The following is a 27,649-nucleotide window of genomic DNA, read 5'->3' as shown; positions in this document are numbered from 1 at the left end:
AGAAGGAAGGAACTTTTTAATCTAAGTATCAAACTAAAACAAAGATGCTTTGTCAGAATTGACACGGCACGGCATTTACTATCTTGACGGTATTGTTTTTTTTAATGTGCTAACTTTATTTTTATTTATAAGACCCGTGATAGCCCAGTTAAATCACAATTGGACTTGACATTTAAACGCAGACTGTAGGTCTCAGGTTGGAATCCCAGTCGAAACAAATGATATTCGGTTTTCTTTTCGAATTCATGTTCGAATCATAAAATGATTATCGTGTGCTCAGTGGTGAAGGAAGTATGTAAACTGACCTAATCTGTATTGGGCTGGTTTTCATTCAGGCAGTCGCTTCTGTAAAAAACTGGACCTGTCAAATATTCACGGTAGGTAAGCGGACCCTGTGAAAATGACATATTTAAAGCAAGAGAGACAAATATGTCAAGTTTTTCGCTACTTAAGCAGTTATAATAGGAGTTTCTTCATTTTGTTTTTCTACATACGTTTTTCTTACATCACACTCGCATCGCTATAGTTTAAGTACAATGTGCGTGAAGGTAATCTATTTAACATGTAAAAGGCGAACCTAGGAAGTTGGTACATATGCGTCCACGCAGCATTCTAATGTTCGACCTAGACCTAATAACTGGACCTATAAAGTGTGACCTTCAACCAAGCTACAAGTATACTGTCTACTATATACTATACTTTACATAGCATCAAGCGTGTTTTGCTATATAATGTTCAAACACACCCCGAACACTTCATACAAAAACACCTCGTTTTACACAAACACTCCACATTGACGTTATCGTACACGCGCATCTGTGTTTGTGAAGTTTGACGTCCATACGATTAAAGACTAAAATAAGACCGAGGGGGTGAGGTAAACCTAGTTCAGCCGCTGGTGGGGAGCGGAGAGAAGCCGTTGTATACGTAGTCTTATTCCTATTGAGCCTATTGCCATAAACTGGGTACAAGTCCTGGAACCCATTTCTTTTTTTTGACGTGACTTATTGTAGATTTGCCGCAGATGGCATTAACTACTTGGCCGGACATATGGGGAGCGCTGAAGGCTCTCACCCGGTACAACGTTTAAGACAACAGGCCTGAGGGTGCCCAGTTGGGCGCGAACCTCGGCTCAGGGCGTCGTCTGAGAGGAACAATATTTGAAAGAATTAATCGACCCTAGAGGGTCGATAGCGATAAGCGCTGAATGAGGGAAACTAATAAAGCCAATCTATCCTAAAAGTATGCTTACCACGGCATACGGTCACGGTTATCTACTAAACATCACTATTCGGAAGATTTTCAGAGAAGTATACTTACCTATTTTCCTGTTTCATACTTTTTAGAGCGTGATTTTTCTGCAGTCGGGTTTTAGTTTTTAAACTTTAATTTTTTTTATTATCCAAACATGAATTCAAACTCGAATACAGTAGTTAAGGGCCCGGGCCAAGATTCGAACCCTAGGATATTTTATATTTTTAAAGAAGGATAGGCAAATAGGGTACTTACTTATATAGTTTTCAACTAGTCAAATCAATTACTTTTTACTAAACGTCAAAACACGAAAGTACTATGGAATTTCTACGAAAAAGCGATCTGTGACGTCATTGAAAATCATGTCAAAATTACATTTTTCTTAATTAGAATTCATGAATAAGTTAAATAGAATTTTTTTGACACCTTTAGATCTGTCTTTATTTAGTAATCAGAATTTCATAATTTATCTTTGACCCATTGTTTTTTGTCGTATACCCATATAGTATTACAAATAACAATAGAATAGCAATAACTTGGCTACATTGTATTTCAACCACACAAAGGAAACTATGTAAATATACAAGTAATTAATCAGGAAGTCAGCCCGATGTGTGCCCTGTTAATTGTACAAACGGAACAAGCTCATTGACTCATGGTCACATCATATTGTAGTTAGCTGGTGAGTACAGCAAAACAACTAATTATTGAGAATATAACAGCCTATGTGGTCTAGTGGTTGGAGCGTTAGGCTCACGATCTGGAGGTCCGGGTTCGATTCCCGATGGGGACATTCTCGAAATCACTTTGTGCTGTCCTTTGTTTGGTAAGGACTTTTCAGGCTTGAATCACCTGATTGTCCGAAAAAGTAAGATGATTCCGTGCTTTGGAGGGCACGTTAAGCCGTTGGTCCCGGCTATTAGCCGTAAAAATACCTTCACCAACCCGTATTGGATCAGCGTGGTGGAGTATGCTCCATACACCCTCCGGTTGATTGAGGGGGGGCCTGTGCCCAGCAGTGGGACGTGTATAGGCTATTGATGATTGAGAATATAATTTTGGTCATAAAAGTTACAAATTAGGTAAGAGTCATGACACAAAAGCTTAAAGAAATTAAAAAATAAAAACACAGAAATTAAAAATTAGATTGAATTAAAATAATAACAACACATAAAATTACTCGAAATAAAATGTATAAAAGGCACTATTTTTTTTTACCTGTGATGGGTTTACTCTTGGCCCCAGACTTGCGCGAAGGCATTGACGAGGCCTAATGCATGTATGTAATGTATGGTACGTTATGATAGACAGGAAATACGCCTGGGGTCTTTGCTAAGTTTCAAAGGATTGTTATGGCAATCGACCCAGTTAACTATCTCTCTTAGGTTGATAGAGAAACATTGAGTAAATTCCAAAATTCACACGACATGGAATCAAATCAGATACGCCACTGGTTTAGTGGTCAGTGTCTAGTCCAACCGTTACATCACAAAGCTCGTCATAAATACCTGGAAAACATATATCTTTATTAAAAATATCTTTCTGTATTTCAAATAAGTAAGTAAAAAGTAAAATGTTTATTTTTTCATAAAAAAATACAGAAAAAATTGTTACAATAAAAACCCCATAAAACCAATTCCTCGGTTTGTCTGTGGGAGTGGTCGCTTAGTTATTATGTTTTAAAATACTTATAGTTAACTTAAAGCTAAGAGATCTTTTGCATAAGATGTTTAAATAAAGATTTACTAAAATTTATATTGCACTCCTGACGTACGTCGATATAAAACAAGGTATCGTGTGTGGGTTGTGAGGTGGATGACCAAACTCATCAACCCTGGTATCAGGTTTATTATTGAGCCGTCAAAGGCCCCTAAGGCTCTTGTAAAGAATCACTTACACCAGTAAGTAGGCCGCCATTTGCCATTTACTTAGTTAAGAGTCCTTTTGTAATTATTTCTTTTTATTTTGGTGCAATAAAGTGTATTTGTATTGTATTTTATTGTATTGTAAGTAGTAACCGGAACCAACATCTAACTTACGGATAATCATAATTAAAACACATAATAACGGGTTCTTACCGCGTTTAAATGGGGATATGAGACTCCCGTGATCAAAATATCGTAAAATATCGGGAGTCTCATATCCCCATTTAAACGCGGTAAGAACCCGTTATTATGTGTTTTAATTATGATAATAACCGCGTAAACTTAAAACAATGTACGGATAATCAGGTTATCAGCCTGCAATGTCCTGACCGAACTAGTGATATGTCCCCACCGGGCTTCGAACACAGGACCTCCGAATCATGAACCCAATCACATAAAAGTTACTACGTTAAGCCCAACGCTCAAACCACCACGGAGGCTGTTGGTAACAAGGTAACACCTCAATGTCGGAATCATCCCACCCATGACGTGTTAAAGGTTTCCTCAACCTAGCGAATGGTAACGCCAATGCGTAAGAAGAACGTCATTAATTCTTCAAATCATTTCCTTCTTACAAACAGGTAACGATTTTGTCTCCATGCTTACCACACTACTTGACAAATTGGTAAGCCCCTAAGTTGATTTGGTATAGGTGAACAACTGTTTTTTTTTTTTAGTAAATAAGCGAATGAATTAATAACCCGGGCGTCGATTACCCGTCCCTTTCCTTTTTGGCGGATAAGAAAATGGCAGGTGAAATATAAAATAAAATTAGGCGGTGTGTGCTGGAATCAACACCAGTCGCAAGGTAACTAAACTACTAAATATTAAACTTCACTCTGAAGTGTGATTTTGTCCCTTTCTCCTCCATTTTACGGTACAACGGAACCGATCGCATTGAACGGTCACGAGTACTAATATGTATACACTTTGAAACCATGTCACATTAACTTTTTTGACAAATTGAACCGTAAGTCTCATTTAATGTCAAATATGATAGTGCGACAAGGTTCTAAAGTGGGTACATGATATTGCTCATGACTGAACACATATTCACAATCAATGACCCCTTGTTATCTGAGGTCAAAAGATAACAGCGTCATTCACGTTCAATCTCCAATGAGCATAAGTATTTGAGCGTTTATCCTCTACAACAGTCCTTGTGTTGGAAAAGGCGTGAAGTTACAGCTAGGGGCGTCGGTAGGGATCACGGGGGACCCGCAAAATAAAAAACTTACTCACAAAATTAAATGATTCGCAACGACCGCGACAGATCATTAAGTAAGCCAACGCTTGAATAATTTTCAAATTCATGTTCGAATCATAAATGATTTTCACGTGTTCTACGGTTAAGGAAAACACAAAGGAAATCCCACAATTCCGAGAAACATATTTCGGGGGTAGATATGTGACCTTACTTGAAATGGGCTGGCTTTTCCTTCGCAGGTTGGAAGGTCAGACAGGCAGTCACTTCTGTAAAAAACGGCATCTGACAAATCTTCAGGTTAGGTAAGCGGATCCTGTGAAAAAAAACGGGATAGGTGATCACTAAGACTTGACGCTATTTTGTTAAATCCTTACATTATATAAACTCACGCCCGAAATCCCTAAAGGAGTGGGCAGATCAGAGAGTAATCAAAAGACAACTTAGAAAGATATAGGAAATTTGAATGAAATAAATCCATTGTGACAAACAGCTGATCGTGTCTTATGAATTTATTTGCTCCCAGTCCAACACGAAAGCCACCACGTTAACCAACTATGATAATTCAAGTGCCATTTGCGACTTCATTACACGAGACAGAAAGACCTCCAATTTTCGACAATAGTCAAACACTACAGTTATTTGCTTGTCATTACTAAAAACTCAACCATTATTAATTATTGGCATGATAACGATAACACAAAATACCCTAGCTCCGCCCCTGTTCACAGTCGCCTGCGCACGCATAAACGTATCGCCGCGCCACTGTCAATTGAACCGTCAACGCGAGCGGACGTGTCATAATTCATCATGTGTTTATCGCTCAAACAGCTAGAATGGGCGGAAGTCTACCGCCGGATCATTGGCAACGAAAAAGAACAAGTGGTAACAGAGAAGAAGATACAAAAATTCCCTTCGAGGGAAAGGAATTACGCTGTGAGAAGAAGGAAGATTAATAACAACAACATAAGGTCGCATGTCAACTGTGAGAGTTGCATTCGTGCACAAGAAAGGTGACAGTGACTCGTGCCAAGATGCTTTTTTTTTCGTATAAATTGAAACAAAAGACATTGTCCAGATTGAGGAGCTGTGAGGAATTCCTTTGTGATGCTATTTAAGGAATTACGTGCCAAGTTTTTGTGCTGTGAAGTGTAGTGGGTGAAGTTGTATGGACTTTAGAAATATGGTGTATGTTGTTGAAAATAAGATTAAAATTACAAATTGTCCATTTTACAATCAAAACCTTTTCTTTTAGCTTGAGAGAATCCTCAACGTAACCTAAACAAACAGCCTTCAATAGGGTATTGATTGGATCAAAGATAGAAAAATTTTGAATTCCTTAATAAAGTAACACTAACTTCGAAGTTTGAAATACCTACACAAATTCCATTGAAAAGTAATTGTCAAGTCTATTATGTATGGGCACAGGCATCCACTCAATGAACCGTATTTTACCATCAACAATATCAATCGAATCAAATCAAATATACTTTATTGCACATAAACAAAACTTACAAACATTTATAAAATCATTTAACAACAGTACAAAATGAGCAGGCAACATGAACAAGTTCTAAAACGTTCCTTTATTTGTTTTTTTTTTTTTTAATTACGATAAAAAGCTATACATTGTTTGAGGTTTACGCGATTATTATCATAATTAAAACACATAGGTAATAGCGGGTTCTTACCGCATTAATCAGGGATATAAGACTGACTCTCATATCCCTGATTAACGCGATAAGAACCCGGTATTATGTGTCGGTATAAATCTGCTTTTGTTACCTACCTACTTACATTATTATTATTCCATATTGTGTTCCAAAGTGGAAAAATTCCCGTTGTAAAAACTCTTTAATAGTAACTGCTTTTCTTTTTCAAATTGTTCTTTATTATACTCTAATTCTATCTGCGAAAAGTTTCGGTAATAAAGCTTTTTTTTACATAACTTTTGCGCCTTTTTACTGCCGGGAACTTTCCCAAAGTGGGAAAATTCCCTGGAACGACACATCGCAACTCGTAACGGATATGGTGTGAAGATATGCTTGTTTATGTAATTTGTTTCAATAGTTATTTTAACAGAGGAGATGGATAGGGACCCACATAATCTTGTATCGTGTGGGTTGTGAGATGGATTACCAACCCCATCAACTCTCAGGGTTATTAATAACCCACATAATTACAAATTATAAATAATTGTATTAATAGCTCGTATTGATAACAATTGTTTTCTCACTGACGTTGATACCGGATCTGGCTTTATCAATGTTATGTATTGAGTTGTTGTTATTCTCTTTCTATCGTGTGGGTTGTGAGGTGAATTACCAACCTCATCAACCCCGGTGTCAGGGTTATTATTGAGCCGCCAAAGGCCCCTGACATGGCTCATGTAACGACTACTTACTTACACCAGTAATTAGTAACCGGGACTGACGTGCCTTCCAAAGCACGGATCATCTTACTTTTTGGATAATCAGGTGATCAGCCTGTAATGTCCTAACCAAACTAGGGATCAAAAAGTGATCTTTGTGATATGTACCCACCGGGATTCGAACCCCGTGTTGTTATTAAAAGATACATAGTGTTCTGAAATGTATGTACACTATTACAACTCATCTCTAACATAATTATTTTATTTTATTTTGGACAACAGACAGTCATAATACAGCATTTGTATGTTACAAAGTAATAAGTGAAGACAATTAATAATAATTAGGATGGATGACCACAAAAAAAGTTTTCATCTCGAGCTCCTCCGTGTTTCGGAAGGCACGTAAAGCCGTTGGTCCCGGCTGCATTAGCAGTCGTTAATAACCATCAATCCGCACTGGGCCCGCGTGATAGTTTAAGGCCCGTTCTCCCTATCCATCCATAGGGAAGGCCAGTGCCCCAGCAGTGGGGACGTTAATGGGCTGATGATGATGATGAAGTGAAGACAATGAGTGCCCACAATTTCTTAAATAACAAGAAATAATAATAATTAACAAAAAAATATATTCTTAATTGATGATGACCTCCGACCGATTTCGGCCATGGCGACCACTTCGACTCCTAGTCGGCACGACGCTGATGCGCCCGAAGATGGCTTGTAGCCTATCTTCACAGTGAACTCCCGCGCACAGTGAGGGCACGTGAGCACACCGTTTTGGTAATTATAATGAATAGCGGCAGGGGGACGGGCGGGGGGTTGTGGGATATAGAAGTAAAAAGGATATTTTATTTATCTTCAATCCATTATATCAGTGGCAGCCCCAGGGCGGTGCGAGGTGCGCCACCGCACCGGGCGCCGAAATAAGGGGGCGCCAAAATCACAGTTGATTTCGATGAACCAGTGTTCACCCAGAACGGCGGCCACAGAAAACTCATACCAGTTGGTCATAAACAGCATTTTTAAAAGATTTAAATAGATAAATTTCGGTGGCCGTAAACTAATCGAAAAATTTTGTATTTTAAGGGGCTGAGAAGTTCCACTATCAGGTCTTGCTCCACCTAAATTTATTTATTTATTCAATCTTACAACTATCATTACAGGTATGTACCCAATACGATAGTGAAGCTATCTTAAATCATCATCATCAGCCCACTGCTGGGGCACGGGCCTTCCCTATGGATGGATACGGAGATCGGGCCTTAAACCATCACGCGGGCCCAGTGCGGATTGATGGTAACGACTGCTAATGCAGCCGGGACCAACGGCTTAACGTGCCTTCCGAAGCACGGAGGAGCTCGAGATGAAAACTTTTTTTTGGTGGTCACTCATCCTATGACCGGCCTTTGCGAAAGTTGCTTAACTTCAACAATCGCAGACCGAGCGCTGCGCCACCGAGCTCATCAATCTTAAATACTAAACATTATTACAATAACAAAATTACATAATAATTATCATTGATAACAAATCACAAACGTGATGGCTTTTGCGAATTCACTCGGAGAGCAGCAGAATAAGTCTATTGTCTCTGCTACAGTGTTAGATTGCGCGTATATTTTGCTGGGGCCGCCACATTATAGGCTGTTTATGTTTTTTTTTATTAACTTTCAAAACTATTGAGTAAATTATGCTTACGCGTGGAATATGTTTTATCATTTTATTTTGAATCGTGATGTATGGTGAATAAAAAAAAATATTACGTATAAATTGTGAATTTATGGTCAACCAACATTGTAATTTCGAACCTGTTTTTATGTTGTAAAACCAGTTTTGTTGCAAAAACAACATTCAAGTAACTATGTCGCGCAATATAACTTGATACTAGACGATATTGTAATAAAAACAAACTTGCTCAATTTAAGTAGGTACTTTATTGTAATTTTATCATATATAAGTAAGTAATAAAATAATCAAGGAAACTCTCTCTCCGATGCAATATTCCCACATGATGCGGAGTCTCTGCTTTTCGCGTGTTTTCTTTCCACTTCGCACTGATATCAAGGAAACATTAAATATTAACAAATGATGGTGCTAATTCCTGCAGACGCCGTCTAATTTTATTTTAAGTTATACCTGTCATTTTCGTATCCGTTGAAAAATAAAGGGACGGGTAATCGATATGCATAAAATTTATGGAATAGGTACATGTCAATTTTAAACAGAAATCTAAAACAACCAGACAACCGTCTAAAAATTTTACATTGGCCAATAACCCGACAGAGTTAAGTAGACAGCACGTCAAACGGATTACATACCAGCGAGATGCCTATTTTATTCGCCCGGGTTATTCATTCGTTTTAAAATTAACTTGTTGATAATCATCCGTCCCTTTCCTTTTCGGCGGATAAGAAAATGACGGGTATAACTTAAAATAAAATTAGGATGTGTCTGCAGGAATCGAGGCCAATATTATACTAATATTCGTCTTTATTTAAAAATCATCATGTTTCTAGCGTTTATTCCGTTTTGAACACGGAGTCTGCTTTGCTCTAAGACATATCTTTATATCTTTCAAAATCAAGCATTTTTTTAAAGTACTACAAAACAAGTCAAGGCAAGATATTTGGGTTATACCACTTACACGTACTTAGGGAAACTCAAATTTTAAATCAAAAAAAATCTGACTCGCCCGGGGCTTGAACCCGCAGCTCTTGTCAAGCCGGGACGAGCGTGTTAACCATCACACCACCGGGTCCTCATCCTATCCATGCGAAATTATTTCGATCTATTATGTATCCTCATTAAGCCGACGCGTCTTTTTTTCGATTTAAATTTTCTCTTTGTAAGATAAACTAGCTTTACAATATAGTACTGACTCAGATTCTGCAAAGAATTATTATAACTTATCAATTTAGTTTTATTAAAATCCGTCGCCTGTCGTGGCGCGAAATATTATTTTAAACCTAAGTAGTTCATAATTAATACACATAATAACGGGTTCTTACCGCGTTTAAAGCAGGGATATATCATGGCACTTGCAACAGTGTCGATATATCGGGAGTCTTACGAGTATATCCCTGCTTTAAACGCGGTAAGAACCCGTTATTATGTGTTTTAATTATGATAATAACCGCGTAAACCTAAAATAATCTAAGTAGTTCATCTTCAGTCATGGTTTTGTGACAACACTGAAAATATTTATATGCAAATGTTGTTATTACCCGCAGTGGAGCAGCGTGGTGGAGTATGCTCCATACCCCTCCGGTTGATTGAGAGGAGGCCAGTGCCCAGCAGTGGGACGTATATAAGCTATTTATGTATGTTTTTTATGTTATTATAAAACTACGTATTCCTACCTAATATAAAACTCTATATCTAAGCGTACGCGTTAAATAAGTGCCAAAATATTCTGTGACTTTAACATCGTGATATTGTAACGTGACAATAAATGATGATTATTTCTCGTGACTTTATTATATAACACTTGTAAGATTAATTGTTTACAATACTGAAATAGACCTGTGCCACTCCCATCTCATTCTTTGGACTTAAAACGACAGGGTGTCAACAGAAACATACTTACTTTTATTTTCTTAATGTCCCTCGGCAAACATACTTGGGATACAAACGAATGCAAATTTTCATGATCATCAATTATAAAATTAATAGTCTATCACATTTTTTTTTCTTTTGACGTGACTTATTGTAGATTTGCCGCAGATGGCATGACAAATGGGGAGCGCTGAAGGCTCTCACCCGGTACAACGTTTAAGACAACAGGCCTGAGGTTGCTCAGTTGGGCGCGAACCTCGGCTCAGGGCGTCGTCTGAGAGGAAAAATATTTGAAAAATTGTATCGACCCTAATGGGTCGCTGATTACTAATAAGCGCTGATTGAGGGAAATCGTCGACCACGCCGGCGGGGCTATCACAATTTGAATTCAGAACTAAGTACTCGAATATTTGATGAACATGGAAATTAGCATTCATTTGTATTTAAAAATGAAATGGTTGCTGAGAGACATTACGAAAATAGAAGCACTGAAGGTACTTAAGAGTCTAGAAAGAAATACGAATAAAATATCATATTGCACGTCATAAAAGTTATAAATGTAATGACTCGGTGGTAAACAGATGTACGTGACGATAAAAAAATGCGCATATTGGTTTATCGTGACAAACCTACCAATATCAATTGACGTGTCTTCTCTTAACGGTAGTTGAGTGATGATGTCAACTAAAGTAACTAAAAGTTAAGGGACTGTATCTACTTCAACGTGATGGATAGATATGAATAAATAAATAAAAATAAAATAAATCTTTATTTTCTCTTCACAAAGGTTGTTACCTTTATGTAATCTAAACTAGGGTAATGATACATACTATAGTGCCTTTATGAGAGACTGGTGTCGATACTAGGTGTGACCCTGTGTGACAGATCACCAGGTTCCCAACTTCTTACGGAACTCCTAGTTTATAACCTTAGAACTACAGGAAGGTGTACATCATCATCAATTTAAGAGCCACGCTCTTGTCGGTGCAGCATTTTCCAATACTCTCCATGCTACTTTATAGGAAAGTGAAGCCAAAACAAAAACATAATATATCAAAATTGATTGGTACACATAAGAAGTATGTAAAGAATAGTCCATCACAAAAGGCGTATCATGACCGTTGATGACGATTTCCACGGCATTTATTTTTTATACATACAGGATGTTAGTGACATCGTAACGAAAACTTTGAGGGGTGATTCAGACCATGATTCTGAGTGTCCCTTCCTCTCTTTCCTTCTTTCTTCTATTACGATGACATTCATCATATAGGATCGATTTCACATCAAAACTGCAAGGGATGGTCAGGGTTACATGTTATTTCCTGTTAAGATGTCACTCCTGAACACCCCAATAAGGGTGATAGAGTTTACGTATGATTATATCAACATACAAGGTGTTAGTAACATCATGACGAAAACTTTGAGGGTTGATTCAGACCATGATTCTCAGTTGATATCAAGTGAAAATTTTCCGTCGCAAAAGTATGGAAATGAAAATAATTTAAAAAAACAAAGATTTTTTTTTAATTTTCCGACAGGAAATTCCACTTGATATCAACTCAGAATCATGGTCTGAATCATCCGTGTGCGTCAAGCTAGCGGCCTCAAAAAAAAAATGGGCACGAAAAAATAATTTGACCATACCAAAAAATAGTACTCTTATTGAAAAAAATAGTACCTGTTGTAAAAAAATTAGTACCATCACGGTTCTGGATTTATAGCCATGTTTTATTGCACTTGCTAGCTTGACGGTGAGCGAAATTTGGCGAGAGTTAACGACAAGGTCTTTCGCTTTGATTTAAACGCCAAAAAATAGTACCGAAATAGTACTCACCCCCTGCAAAATACCGAAAGTAGTACTTCAACGGTTCCAAAGTTATAAAGGCAGTTCTTTGATCCCGCTAGCTTGACGTTTTGAAAATACCTATTATCTGGGGAACGCTTGCATACTTCAGTATGTAACTAATGTCAATAAACTCGTATGAAATAGTACTCCCTACCATCATAATTTGGACCTGATTCTCTTTGTAAAGAAATATGTCAAAAAGTCATTATAACCTATGTCATACATTTATCAAGACAAGTACAGTCGCGAACAAAATTATTACACATGGTCAAGAATGTTGTCAGATTTCAGTATTTTTCCCCATTTTTGGGTAAAAATTGGTGAAGTGCCAGGGTTGTCAGATGAAAGTAATATCATTGTTGAAACTCTTTGAGTTATTCTACAAATACTGCAAATTGTTTATTAACAAACACTTCGATCCGTAACAAATTCAACATGAAGGTATAAATTATAAAATAAAACAGCAGATTAAAAATGTATTATGATGTATTAAAATCACAGATTGTTTTCGATAAGAACTAGACCCAGGCAGCCATTTTCTATTAAAATTAGTGCATATGGGTGTATGCAATAGGATTTTTTTGTAATAGCAGCACTCTGAAGTGCAAAGAAATGGTAGGGTAGACCTCCAAAATGGCAATACTTACGAATAAATTGTGAGGTTATGTAATTGTCTACGTGACTGTATCAACAACAAATGTATGGCATAGGTTATGATGATTTTTTAACATTTCTACAAAGAGAATCGGATCAAAATTATGATGGTAGGGAGTACTATTTCATACGAGTTTATTGACATTAGTTACATACTGAAGTATGCAAGCGTTCCCCAGATAATAGGTATTTTCAAAACGTCAAGCTAGCGGGATCAAAGAACTGCCTTTATAACTTTGGAACCGTTGAAGTACTACTTTCGGTATTTTGCAGGGGGTGAGTACTATTTCGGTACTATTTTTTGGCGTTTAAATCAAAGCGAAAGACCTTGTCGTTAACTCTCGCCAAATTTCGCTCACCGTCAAGCTAGCAAGTGCAATAAAACATGGCTATAAATCCAGAACCGTGATGGTACTAATTTTTTTACAACAGGTACTATTTTTTTCAATAAGAGTACTATTTTTTGGTATGGTCAAATTATTTTTTCGTGCCCATTTTTTTTTTGAGGCCGCTAGCTTGACGCACACAATCATCCCCCTCAATATTAGTTACGATGTAACTAACACTCACACCTACTTATATGGCTACCTGTATGTACTTGGACGGGGTGTAAGTGACATCGTACCGAATACTGAGAGGGATGATTCAGCTGATTATTCTCAGTTAATATCAAGTGGGATTTTCCATCGCAAAATTAGAGGATTGAAAATATTTAAAAGGAAACTAAAAAAAGAAACATTAATTTTGCGACGGAAAAATCCACTTAATATTAACTCAGAATCATGGTCTGAATCATCCCCCTTAGTATTCGTTACCATGTCACTAACACCCTGTATTGTTTTTGTTTTATTAAAAACAAAACATCGCTCGGGTGAACTATGAACCCTTCAAACAAAACACTCGTCATCAATACTTATATTAGCCAATGTTTTTCCTCACTTTTTTATAATCTTGTTTGTAAGTCTACTATTGTTTTGACCAGAGTCAATGAAGCATTAAATAATACACCTACTTCATTTCCACTCGAAGTAATTCAGCACTGTTGTAGAGCTGACAGACCTGACTGACATGTCGGGACATGTCTCATCATTCATAGATTCGTGTCCCGTTGTCTCGGTAACGGCATGATATAAGAAGACTAGGGCCCTACCGGCCTAGACGAAGCCGATTCAGATTGGAGCATATCGAACATCGACTTGATTATGTCGTACCGCGTAAGCAGCCAAGATGGCGATCCCCGGTTCGTGACGTCACATGAAGTTCGGCGAGCCGATTGAACGAATGATTTCAGTACTTTTTAGGCTAAGAAATCGAAGTTCGGCGTCTGAAGCCGATTCCCATTGGAAGTGTCAGTTGAAGCCCGGCACAGCTATGCTCAATCCTATGACAAGCCGCCATTGCTAGCCCTTTGATGACGTAAGTGTTACCACTGTGTTACCATTTATCTCCAACATTCCAAGGACGTAAATTTTATTATTTAAAATTAAGTGAATTACTGACTAATGTATTTAATTACTATTACTTGTCACATATATAAAAATCATTAAAACTGAGTAAATCTTTTACTAAAAGTTCAAAATTTCCTTGCAAAGTAAATATAAAAACATTGGTCGTGGGTAATTTATTTTTTACGAAATGGCAACGCAGGGTGAGATGACGTCAGCTGGGCTAACCTTGAGATGTTAGCTGTCACTTTTGAGCATACCTGGTCTTCTTATACCATTTGAGGCAAAAACATAAGTCACGTTAAAAAAAACACAGTCGTGCGTCAGTCTCTCCTTATAAGTAGGACATCACTATTACCTGGCGAATTTCCAGATCGACATACGACACAAATAGAACATATAGATTTATTATTGAAACACAATCAGCTCGTATCCGTAACAATAGTTTGTAATATGAAGTTGTTTGTACGAAGACGCTGGATTTACGCATCCGAAGGACGTAATATACGATCCCGACGACCCGATTACTCTAGCCATAGAGGCGGCCAATCAGCTCGCGACACCAAACCCGCTGGGAATCATTAGTCTCAATTCTTTTTATTTTGACTCATAAACCAATTACACAGTGGACATTACGGCTAGCAAAAACAAAGTTACGATTTAATTGTAATATTAGTTACGATACGTAATATAGGTACTTACCTTCTTAGGTACTTATTATAAGTCAAAGTGAAACAATAACATTGTGATCTACCGAACTTTGGCCAAGTTATTGTTCATTAAATTATATAAGCATTATAATGGAAGTGATACAAAGTCTAGAAACACAGAGTAGGTAAGTAATATTGGGAGTTCTGCCATACACAATTCTTCTGCAAAGTTATTTATAGCCATCTTACCTCTTCCTTTTTAGGGAACCAAACTTATGGAAACCACTGCCCTATTTTTCCCTACAAAGTAGCATGGAGATGAATGCTAAAAAGTAAAAAGTTATTACCTAAGCAAAGACTAATGAATTCATCATCTCTTTATGTGAAATGTAAGCATATAAGTACGGAAGTATGAGAGAGTGTGTTAGGTAGGTTAGCATTTCAAATTACAAATCTTCGTTGCCAATTTAAAAGCTCTTATGCCCTCACCTAATTTCTTTTTTGTCAGGATCGAATAGTATTTTGCTCCTAAAACATTCAGTACAAACTCTTATGTACGTAAATATCAATTATTTTTTAATATTTTTAACACACAGTCATACAAAAAAATTTCAGGCGTAAGTTTTTTTTTTCAATTTCTGTAAAATTGACCCGATTGTATTTGACAGAAGGACAGAGAGAGACTCGAGGCCTTTGAAATGTGGTGTTGGAGGAGGATGGAAAGAATAAGTTGGACAGAAAGGGTTACAAATACTTAGAATTATTCTAGGACAGAAGAGGCAAGATGGTTGGACACCTAATGAGACACGACGAATTTATTAAAAACATCATAGAAGGAAAGCTAGAAGGAAAAAGAGGAAGGGGAAGACCAAGAAGAGCTTACATGGAACAGATTAAACAAAAGGTTAACGTCGTGTCTTTTTGGGAAGTCAAGGAATTGGCCTTTGATAGACTGGAATGGAAAATGCTACACCGACAAGAGCGTGGCTCTTAAATTGATGATGATGATGACCCGATTGCACATAATAGATATTAAATTGGCAACGACGAAATAATAAAACACATGAACTAGTATCACTTGAGTGTGTATGAGTGAATCAACTGTAAAAATACTTATCTGCGCATGGTGTCGATTTACATTCCAATTGTGGACGATTAAAAACAATCGTCGGTCACTCCATGGCGGCGTTGCGAAATGGCAATTTGAAACTGCGAAATTGCCTTGAAATTAAACGATAGCGAGGAATTTCGCGTACGCGTACATAACGCGCACGTGCGCTGTACGCGTTATCTTTTATTGACCTATCTAATCGAATAAAATCAAACGTAAAATAACAGGTACTTTTAAAATACCTATTTAGGTACGCTGTATTGATCACCATTGTTGTCAAAGATAAATTATGAAATTCTGATAACTAAATAGAGACAGATCTAAAGGTGTCAAAAACATTTTCGTTTTTCTATTTAATTTCTTATTTATGAATTTTAATAAATAAAAATGTAAGTGCGACATTTTTGTCAAGTCTCTCTATGACGTCACAGACACGAGTGTTGATGAGGTTGGTCATTCATCTCACAACCCATACGATAGAAGAAGGTAAAAATAAATCTGTTGCAACTTCTTTGCAATTTAGAAAATAATCTATAATTTTAATTTATCAACATAATGGTGCTAATTCCTGTAAATACCATCTAATTTTATTTTAAGTTATATCTGTCATTTTCTTATCCGCCGAAAAGGAAAGGGACGGGTAATCGACAAGCATAAAATTTATGGAACACACGTCAATTTTAAGTACAAATCTAAACCAACCATCTAAAAATTTTACATCCGTCAATAACCCGACATAGTTAAGTAGACAGCACGTCAAACGGATTGCATACCAGCGACGTACCTTTTGATTCGCCCGCGTTATTCATTCATTTACTCATTCTTCCTAAAATTAAGAGCTGTGAATCATCCGTCCCTTTCCTTTTCGACGGATATGAAAATGACGGATATAACTTAAAATAAAATTAGGCGGTGTCTGCAGGAATCGGGGCCAATGTTCTTTATCTCGCTTCAAATGACACTTCAATATGGCACAAAGATACGAAACGGATATTCAAGCTGTTATAGAGATAACATACATAGGTTACCTACTCTACATACATACACACAAGTTATTCTCTACAATGACTTCTCGTATTTCCAAAACAACGTGAAACACAAAGGACAATGATGAAATGTTATTCTTAGAAGTATTCGTCGGACTGTGTACCTTGCGTATTTATAAGTTAACAATTTGAAGTCCTTTTGTTTAGGACTCTATTTCCGAGCTGTATTGTGTGAATGAACTTGGTGTTACAGCGCCATCTAGTGTCAAGTAGCGAAAGTTTTGTAGCGACATCTATGAACAGTGTTGCGTTTTAAATTGTTAAGTACTTGTAACCTTACATAGATGGCAGTAGTAGGACAATTAATAACGAAATATGCCACTAGCATAGCCTCTATTTTATCAGGACTGCTTGCTTGCATCATTTATTTAAATACTATTACCAGTCCCACTACTAGGCACAGGCTTCCTCTTATACTACTACTATTACAACACAAACACAATACTTATCCAATACTATTATAAAAAGCAAGAATGAAATAGGCACTATTCTATTTACAGATACTTACCCGATTATCATTCTAAAAATCGCATTGTAAAAGTAGCGGTAGATAGGTACTACCTAATGTGCACGCAATAATCAACCACTAAGTAATAATTACGTGCAAACTAGAAGAAAACAAGACGGCAAAGCTATAATTTCCTCATTGACTTACCTATTTGTATAAATTTCTTTATCACCTACAAAAAGTCATACTTGGGTAGATAATTAAATCATCTTGCGATTAATGTACCTCTGACTAACGTGCCATCCGAAGCACGGAATCATTTTAATTTTACGGATAATAAATGGAAATTCCTGACCTCAAAGATATTGTCCCACTGTGATTTGTTACCCCATTAGGAATCGAACCCGGGACCTCTGTGTTGTGAGCCCAACGCTCTGGACCTACTGGACGCTACTAGACAATGTTTAAAACATTTATTTTTAACATTTACCATGGTTCAGTGGTAAATCCTAAGATTAACCAGGTGACTGCCTGCCGCGCCGTTAATAGTCCGATGTGAACGATTATTGAAAAATAAACTCAGACTTTTACTACTATCACTTGGTAAATTACCTTATTACTTAGTAGATTTACCGATAAATCCTGTCACTTTCTTTAAAAATGTGCGCGTACAGTTTCAACATTTGATACAAACGCGATTCTATTTTAACAATTTAAAAAATAACAAAAACTAACAACCTGAAAATCTAAATCAAAATACATAGATACGAGGTAGCTATACACCTACGCATATTTACTTTTTTCAATGGTAGATAAGTACCCATTTGTCCAATTTTCCTACTGCCAAACACTTACGTATCCATTACCCGTTCATAACGAAGCGAACGTTCTAAATATACCGTGCTTACCGATAAAGATAATTATTTTTCCGGCAAACAGTGAATGTCGCGATAATGTACAGATAAGATAACCATACCTACTCATGACCTAAATGACTAAATATACGCGGTAAATATATTTTTGAACGTGTTGGCCGAATGACTGACAGTTGGTGTCATATGGGGAAAAGGCGGGAAATAAAAAAATAGATTAATTTATCTGCTTTTTTCCTAAGCCCGAAAACCTTATTTAGTGACGCAAAAAACGTTAACTATTTTGTACCTATTCATATGTTACCCATCGTTAAAAGTCCAACTTAAAACCTTTTAAGCCATCTTTTAAATGTACCTATAACAAATGGGCGATAAGCACGCTAATAGAGCTGACTTCGACGTTACCTACTGTATTATCACAACATGTAGCAATGACATCATTCCTTTTCCGCCCATTAGGATTATCTTGTGTCAGCTTACAGAAAAAATAATCCTTAAAACCACCAGTGTTATTAGCACTCTTGCACCTTTACAGCCGTTTAGAAACTTAACAAGAATAGTTTGACAACAAATTTAAAAGTTCACGGTTGTGTGAGCGTTCTGCACGTACTTACTAATCCCTTGAACTTGAGCGCGAAACTGCGGTGTAAACAAAACGGTCGCGCCGGGCAACCCGTTGACGCGCATTTGTCATTTGGAACGCACTCGCGCCGCTGGAACGCTAGTCGTGCGCTCCGCGAATTTTCGAACGAACTCGCAAGTGTCAAATCGGAATTTAAAATAAAAAGATTGTTCTTATTTTCGAAACTTGAATTAGAAACTTTTTAGTGAGTGATCAGTGTTTTCAGCCAGTGAAATAGAGGTTGTTTATAGTGTATGTTTTTGTAAATCGAGTGTGTGAGTGATTTTTCATTCAGCCATTGTGGCATTCATGGAGGAAACGGTGCGAAATGACCGATAAGCGTTTGATACATTGAGTTTATAAACAACTCCGCTAACAATGCGATATTTTAATATCATATTTTCGTTATTTCTCTTGGTGTACATGCATTCAATATAATTTATAGCAATATCTTTGTCATCGGCATATTATTCACGGTAGGTAGGTAGGTACTACATTTCATTGTGATTCAATTAATCAGTTGCCAAATTGAAAGCCAAACGTAGTTATATTTTTCAGCGAGAGCAGGTAGGTATACCTACCTAGGTATTTCAGCGGGGCAAAATCGGATCTCTGCCTTATAGGTAGATACCTACCTACCTCCCGCGCCCTGTCCCGCTAGAGTTTCGAGTGGGTAATCGTGTAATGTTATATCTTTACTATTTTTTACTAAAAAAAAACTTTACCTACTAGATGCTACTAGTAGGCCTAAAAAATTACGTGTGGTAGGTAATTCCCACAGTTATACCAACTGTAAGTTTTAATCAATTTACCTGTAAAGAACTAGGTAGGTAGTCTACCATTTTAAGTAGGTAGGCTTGGTACCTTTAGGCCAATAAACCCAAATATGTTCAGGAACTAAACGTAAATACCTACTAGGTACCTACTTATCCTTAAAAAACTACGACAGATACCTAATACGTAAGTCAGTCTACAAAAGACCTACCTACCTACTACCCTTCCGACCTATCTAGATAGGTATAGGTACCTACTTACCTATAGGCAATTTACGATAATAGGTAGGTAGAAAATTATCGTAGGTATTTATCCCAACAAGCAAGTTAGAAATAGGTACCTATGGAAGAAATGAAAATATAGGTAGGTATGACAGTGCTTTTTTTCTTAAATTCATTTAGGTACCTAACTTTATGTGAATAAATAGCTTATAGGTAGTAAACATTTTAAACCCTAGCACTATAGCCTGTCGCAAAATATATTTTTTAATTTATATTTTTTTCAATCGAAATAGGTAAATAAGATTTTAAAATAGTTTAGTAGTAGGTAGGTAAGTAATTAATTCTTGGCAATAAAATCATTTAAGACGAAAGATGAATGCTATTGTCGGATGGTACATCATCGTTAACTAATTACGTAAACAATAATCTCAAAACAATACCTACTCGTATTATCCTATATTAATGTAGCAATTTAAAAGTACCGAAAACCGTTCCTGGGTAGTTTTTCGAACACCGGAAGTCAATATTACCGTGAACGCAAATATATAATCGAATATTTTGTCTTGTTGCAAAATGTCAACTTAGAATTTATGTACGATAAGGTGCAAAAGTCCAGTCAGTTTCTTGCAAAGTAATAAATTAAGTGGTTGCCCTTAAGTCCTCCTCCTTAAGGTTACATGTCGTTTCTGTAATAGACCAAAACACCTACAAAACCGTAAATTTTATAATTATGACAACTAATGGTTCATAATTTCACCACTGTTTACAAGTAATTCGCTGGGCTCAGTGACTGCATTTTTTTTTTGATTGTACGTATGTCGCCAAGTTACGTAAGATCTAACTGGATATTGGCCCCGATTCCTGCAGACGGCTCCTAATTTTATTTTAAGTTGTACCCGTCATTTTCTTACCCACCGAAAAGGAAAGGGACGGATGATTGACAACTGTTAATTTTAAAACGAATGAAAAACCCGGGCGAATGAAATTGGCATCTCGGTAGTATGCAACCCGTTTGACGTGTGCTGACTTAATTCTGTCAAGTTATTGCCCAATATATAAATTTTGGAGGGTTTTTAAAATCGCTGCCTGAAATTGACGTGTGTTCCATAAATTTTATGCCTGTCGAATATCCGTCCCTTTCCTTTTCGGCGGATAAGAAAATGACAGGCATAACTTAAAATAAAATTTGATGGTATCCTCAGAAATCAGCAATCACCATTAGCAAAAAGATTTCAGGATATTTTTGCGTTGACGGTAATAATACTGACCACCGGGGAGTTCTACTAGATGTACCCTCCTGCCTATTAGAACCAAGTACTTAACATACGTACAATATAACCTCATGTAATGAGCATTTTGTCTAGTAGGTATAACCTAGCATCAATCTTGATTTCCGCCGTGTCTCGAAGGAACTTCAATTAAGATAATCTGTGGTATTTGTACCGGTTGTTTGACTGACGGTTACTGACGATAGAGACAGTAGGTTACGTTGTACAACACAATAGAATAAATGACAACCCAGTCAAATGAGATTCGAAACGTCAAAACGGTTCATCTATAGATATGGCGTTTGTATAAGAATACAAAACAGTGTGGCTGTATGGGCTAGGTTCCCTTTGCCTGCCCAGTACGCGCAAATAGTTGTTTGAAAAAAAATAAAAAACGGTGACGGCATCAATAAACATGGTCAATAGGCTAATTTCCTACTAGTCAAATGAGTTACTTTTTACTAAACGTCAAAACACGAAATTACTATGGAACTGGAGTCTCTTTACGGTTGACGTTAGGGCACGTTATGGTAAGTCTACGGAATCGAACACTGAGCAAAAACCAGCAAAAAAGTAGCTAAAGTAATGCTGATTTAACACCTCTATTATAGTCGTAAGACCTAATGAAATCCAAATCCCGTTGTTTAAATTTGTTGTGTCAAATTCAAATTCAAAAATATCTTTATTCAGTAGGTAACATAGTTACACTTTGAATCGTCAATTTTTACATAACGAACGTCTCATCCGCCTAAAACTACTGCAGCTTCTCACAACCTGTATAGCCGGGGAAAAGAAGCTGCAAGAAAAACCTCGGCACAGGGCCCTAGACGTTCTTTAAAAAAATAAACATAAAATATTGGTATACAATTGAATAATTTAGGTGCCTAATATCAGTTCTCAGATAGTTAATCCCATGCATTCATATCTTCTAAATAATCACTAACTTTATAATAACCATTTTTGCAAAATTTTTGTTTAACTACTGTCTTAAAACAGTTGAAAGGCAAATTCTGAATGTCAATGGGAATCTTATTGTAAAAACGTATACATTGCCCCTTAAAAGATTTAGCAATCTTATGTAATCGACTGACTTGTGTAAATGTGTCTGGAAATTTCGACCTTATAAGGCTATTGTAAAACTTTAAAATATTATATTCAGCTAATGTATATGGATAGTAAAACAGAGAGAAATACCAGACATGTAACATATAATTATCTACTTGACAACCTAGTCAAATGAGATACTTTTTACGACATGTCAATTCGAAAATTTTCTTTGGAGTTTTTATGGAAATACTGTACTGTGACGTCATCAATAAAAGCGGTCATTGTTACTTAATTCGTGAATAAAACTCGAAAATAAGTGAAAAAATAAAATGAGATTGATTTATTATCATCTTAGACTGGCTTCTATTTCTAGATTAGCATTTTATAATTTATCTTTGACTCAGTCAAGTACCCAATTGCTGTCTAGTCCATCAGTGTTTCAATATTAGGTACAACTCGCGAACTCCATTGATGTTTGTGCCACAATGTTTACGTAACGAAAATACTACGAAACCGCAACGAATCGTAACTGTGTTCCATTGATTAGATGTGTTGACGTATCTACAGATACATGATACGAACACAGTTTTTAGTTTTTACTGCCACAACCCACGCGATAGAAGACGAAGATTATACAAATACTAAGGAAAACTACGTCACCCAAGCGAGCTAAGCTAAGCTAACTTAGCTTGTGGTCTGCAACCGGTATGATATCGGTACTGTGACGCATAATGGGCCATCTATGAGTCTAAATGCGGAAAATGTGCTGTGACAAGTGATCTGGGGGATTAAAAGGCCCCATCAAAGCAATTGCACCTGAAAAAGCAATATTGCCATTTGACAATTGTTTGCATTGCGCACTTACTTTTATTTGCGCAAATGTCAAATTGCAATATTGCTTTTTTAGATGAATAGGCTAGTTTCCAACTAGTCAAATCAGTTACTTTTTACTAAACGTCAAAACACGAAATTACTATGGAATTTGTATGAAAAAGCACACTGTGATGTCATAGACAAACGTGATAAAAATATAGGACTTACTATTGCGTTTTTCTTGATTGAAATTCATAAATAAGTTAAATAGAATTAAGAAAATATTTTTGTTAGTTTTAGATCTATCTTTATTTAGTAATCAGAATTTCATATTTATCTTGAACCTAGTACAGGTCCCAATTGCTTTGATGTGGCTTTTTAACCCCCAGATCACTTGTCACGGGTTCATCACACCTGTCTTAGGACTACGTACCAAAAGTAGCTGCAAGTTCTCTTCCAATTACTTGTGGCTCTGTTCAGCTATCTTAAAAAAATGGTCGTTTACGGTCATTCTTCTAGGTCTTACTCACCTTTCTGCTTACCTCAAAATTGAATCGAGAGTACAATAGCTCGAAATTCCGCGGCTATCGTAAAACGACGAACAAACACGAGTGAGTCACTCCTGAGTCAATCTTGTTTTGGGAAGAATTGCTAAACTCATTCAGTTGGGCATTATTGGAATATTTCACGGTGCCAATACTTTCAGTCTGGCAATATCAACGACTCTAAACCGAGTTATTCGGAGGTTTTTAATAATGCACACGTTTATTACTCGTCCATAAAACTAACTGAAATTAATGCAAATTAAATTATAAAATAATAAATAAAAAATATTTAATCATTGTAAATTATTATTAAAATAATAAAAACTAAATAATAATAATATATTAATTTACAATTATTATTAAATTATATAGATTATTTATTGATAGCAATCACATTGCAGTCTTTTCAGATTGAAAATACATAAGTAAAATGAAAGACAACTTGCAGCCACTTTTGATGCGAACATGGATATGACAATAAATACATTCTTGTAATGGTTTTTCCGTCCATATGTGCTGAAAATAATAGTTGTTCATGAAAATAGTACTTAATAATTGGCAGTTAATTCTGTTTAGTAAATATTAGAATAGACATTATCATATTTCGCTTTACTTATAAAAAAAAAAGTAAAAATAAATACAGATAAAATCGTTTTAAACAAATCATAAAACAGCTTTGAACACCTAAGTTATGGAACATCTTTGAACAGTCAATACAAACATCTTTAGACCAGCTAAGTTATTTTAACAATAGAGGCGATCAATTTACTTCTTTAAATATTCATAATGAGTACTTGTTAAGTGGATACGTTTTAATTATGAACGTACATCTGTTTTCCATACTTCACTTAATTGGCGTCGAGCAAATTGTTCGCGGAAGGGAACCAATTCATTTGTTAAACAAATAGTGCAAGTGGCTCGCATTGTGTGTTGATGTTAGTCGTTAGAAAATGGCAACATTCATAGAAACATTTGTACATTTGTCTTCATTTAACAATACATAAACCTACTCTAGATGCACACATAAATTACGCTTCTACTTACTATCTAGGTATTACGTAGCTAGTCCAGATATTTTTATGCTAAGATGGATATTTGACCGGATAATACTCCACTTACAAAGTATTTCAATTATTATTTTCAATATAAAATATGTAATTTCAATTAAAATACTATTATTTTAATTTTACCACAGCGTCGATCCTAGGAATATTTCGATATTTTTTCTATAAAGGAAGTTGTATATTATTATGCCTAAACTAGGTTTAGTAGACACTTCATACATACAACCTCGTTTTACACAGGCACTACACATTGACGTCATCGTACACGCGCATCTGTTTGTGTGACGTCTGACACCATACGATTCAAGTCTAAACTATGTTCGAGGGGGCGTGAGGTAAACCTAGCTCAGAAACTTGTGCGGAGCGGAGAGTTGCTGTTCTATACGTAGTTTTATTCCTTATTCTATGGCTACGGATCAGCTATGAAATTGTTTACGATTTGTGAAGCGTTACGAGAAATATTTACTTTCAACAAGACATTATAACAAGGAGTGGGTTAGTACAAAAATGTTGTAAAATATTTTGCTTGGAAGTCTTGTTATTAGTATATAGTTTTTTTAAACAAGGTCTGCGCACACTATTTATATTTAACCAAGTTGTTACTTTGAAAAACAGTGCCTTTCGTAAAAATTTTGTCTTTAAAATTAGATTAGGTTCACTTTTATTTTAGAACACCATTATATCTTATTACAAACAAAACTTCGATTGTATTTCCAAAAAGTTGAATGCAAAGTTAATGTTATTTAGAGGAAAAGTTTGTTTAACATAGGAAACTACTTAGAAAAGTGTCACTCTTCGTTTGAAGGCAGGCTGTAATTTTATATAAGCGCGGGAAATGGCGACTAAAACTTTAATTCCGAGAAACCAAGGGCAAATAAAGGCTTCCTCTAAAAGCAAGAAATCTACGCGGTTTCGTAAAAGCTGACACTTAAAAAAAGTAAAATTAGCTACAGGACGTCACCCTAGTAACTAGCTCCTTACTACCCTCTCTAGGTATCGATGTCCGGTAGATTAGGTATAGATATGTATGGTAGATTTTTATATATCGGTGTTTTAATTTTTACTTTTTGGAAGCATTGATATCTATGTTAGGTTTGGTATTTTGGAAGACGTCTGCTGTCGGGATGATTTTTTCGGTCGGAACATTGGTTTATTAAATGAATTGGTTCAATGTGGCCTTTTTAACAGCACTCAAACTGAGATGATTCTATCCAGTTTCTGTTGTGCGGGTCTCTATGTGAAGTGAAATTCAATTATCATATCATGAAAGGATATTTTTGGAATAAAAATCGAGTACCTACTTAGGTATCTATATTTTTCCAATCGTTTGTTTGGTATAAGATTGTTTGGTTTTCAAGATTGACAGCACAATGGTCATTGTCTCGACTGACTGTCTGTATTTATTTTGATGGCAGTAGGTAATATGAGATATTTTATGAAAGTTTTCAGTCATTCAACTTGAGACACCTTATGAATACGCAAAATCCTGGTAATACCTTCACTTACCAATAACGCTTGAATCGCCTACTTGCTGATAAGCTGTCTGAAAGCGTATCTTGAATTCATGTTTCGATCGCAAATGATGATGATGATGATGATGATCGCAAATAATTCACGTGGTAAACGGTGAAGGAAAACATCGTGAGGAAATCACATTCCCGAGAAATGCGTTTCGGAGGTACCCATGTGACTTTTTAGGTAAGGTTTCCTTTCGCGGGTTGGACAGGTAGACAGGGTCAGACAGGTAGTCGCTTCTGTAAAATACAGGACCTGTCACATCTTCAGGTTAGGTAAGCGGACCCCGTTTAAACGGGATGCCTAACGCTAGGGAGATATATATGTATATATCAATTATCAATAGATATATATAGGGTGTTAGTGACATCGTAACGAATACTGAGGGGGTTGATTCAGGCCATGATTCTGAGTTGATATCAAGTAGAAATATCCGTCGCAAAAGTATGGATTGGAAAATAATTAAAAAGAAAAGAAAAATTTTCATGAATTTTTTGACACGAAATTCCACTTGATATCAACTCAGAATCATGGTCTGAACCATCCCCCTCAGTATTCGTTACGGTGTCACTAACACCCATACCTACTTGTATGGCTACCGTATGTACTTGTACGGGGTGTAAGTGTCATCGTAACGAATACTGAGAGGGATGATTCATCTGATTATTCTGAGTTAATATCAAGTGGAATTTTCCATCGCAAAAGTATAGAATTGAAAATAATTTAAAAAAACTTAAAAAGAAACATGAATTTTGCGACGGAAAATTCCACTTCATTTTAACTCAGAATCATGGTCTGAATCAACCCCCTCAGTATTCGTTACGATGTCACTAACACCCAGTATATATCATCTCTCTAGTGTATATATATGATAAGTCAAGAAGTGCCCTACAGTGGTACAGTCATGAGCAATATAATGTACCCACTTTAGGATTCTGTCGCACTAACATATTTGGCATTTAGTGAGACTTACAGTTCAATTTGTAAAGAAGGTTAATGTGACATGGTACCAAAGTGTATACATATTAATGCTCGTGACTGTACACCACTGTATACCTAGTAAAGGCCTAACCAAATAAGTTCTGAATAGACACCACTATCAAACACTTATCAGCAAGGGTCAACATGCCTTGGTTTAAGACACCCATTCTCCACCCCTCAAAAGGCCGCAACTAAACTCCATTTACTTAAAATGAACCCGCAATTTGACAATAAACATGAAAGCATTAGGTACAGCACATTAGCACTAATGAAATAATATGACGTTTATGACCACCAGATTGGGCATTACTGCTCAAGGGCGGCCCATCCCGGGTCGTAAAAATATGTATAATATATCTGAGTTACTTTTACACGTTACTTTCATTCATTTTAATTAATAATTTAAATAATATTTATGTGG

General features: G+C 36.3%; 1 protein-coding gene across 2 annotated transcripts in view; it reads left to right on the top strand.

The window, feature by feature from the left end:
* The window catches only part of LOC126367027 (four and a half LIM domains protein 2), a 206,715-nt gene that overhangs the window by 71,660 nt on the left and 107,406 nt on the right, over positions 1 to 27,649 (top strand). The window lies entirely within an intron of this gene.

This window comes from Pectinophora gossypiella, chromosome 5 (assembly GCF_024362695.1).
Source record: "Pectinophora gossypiella chromosome 5, ilPecGoss1.1, whole genome shotgun sequence".
NCBI classification, from domain to species: Eukaryota; Metazoa; Arthropoda; class Insecta; order Lepidoptera; family Gelechiidae; genus Pectinophora; species Pectinophora gossypiella.
The sequence above is the reverse complement of the archived record's forward strand: the minus strand, read 5'-3'. Positions and strand labels throughout refer to the sequence as shown.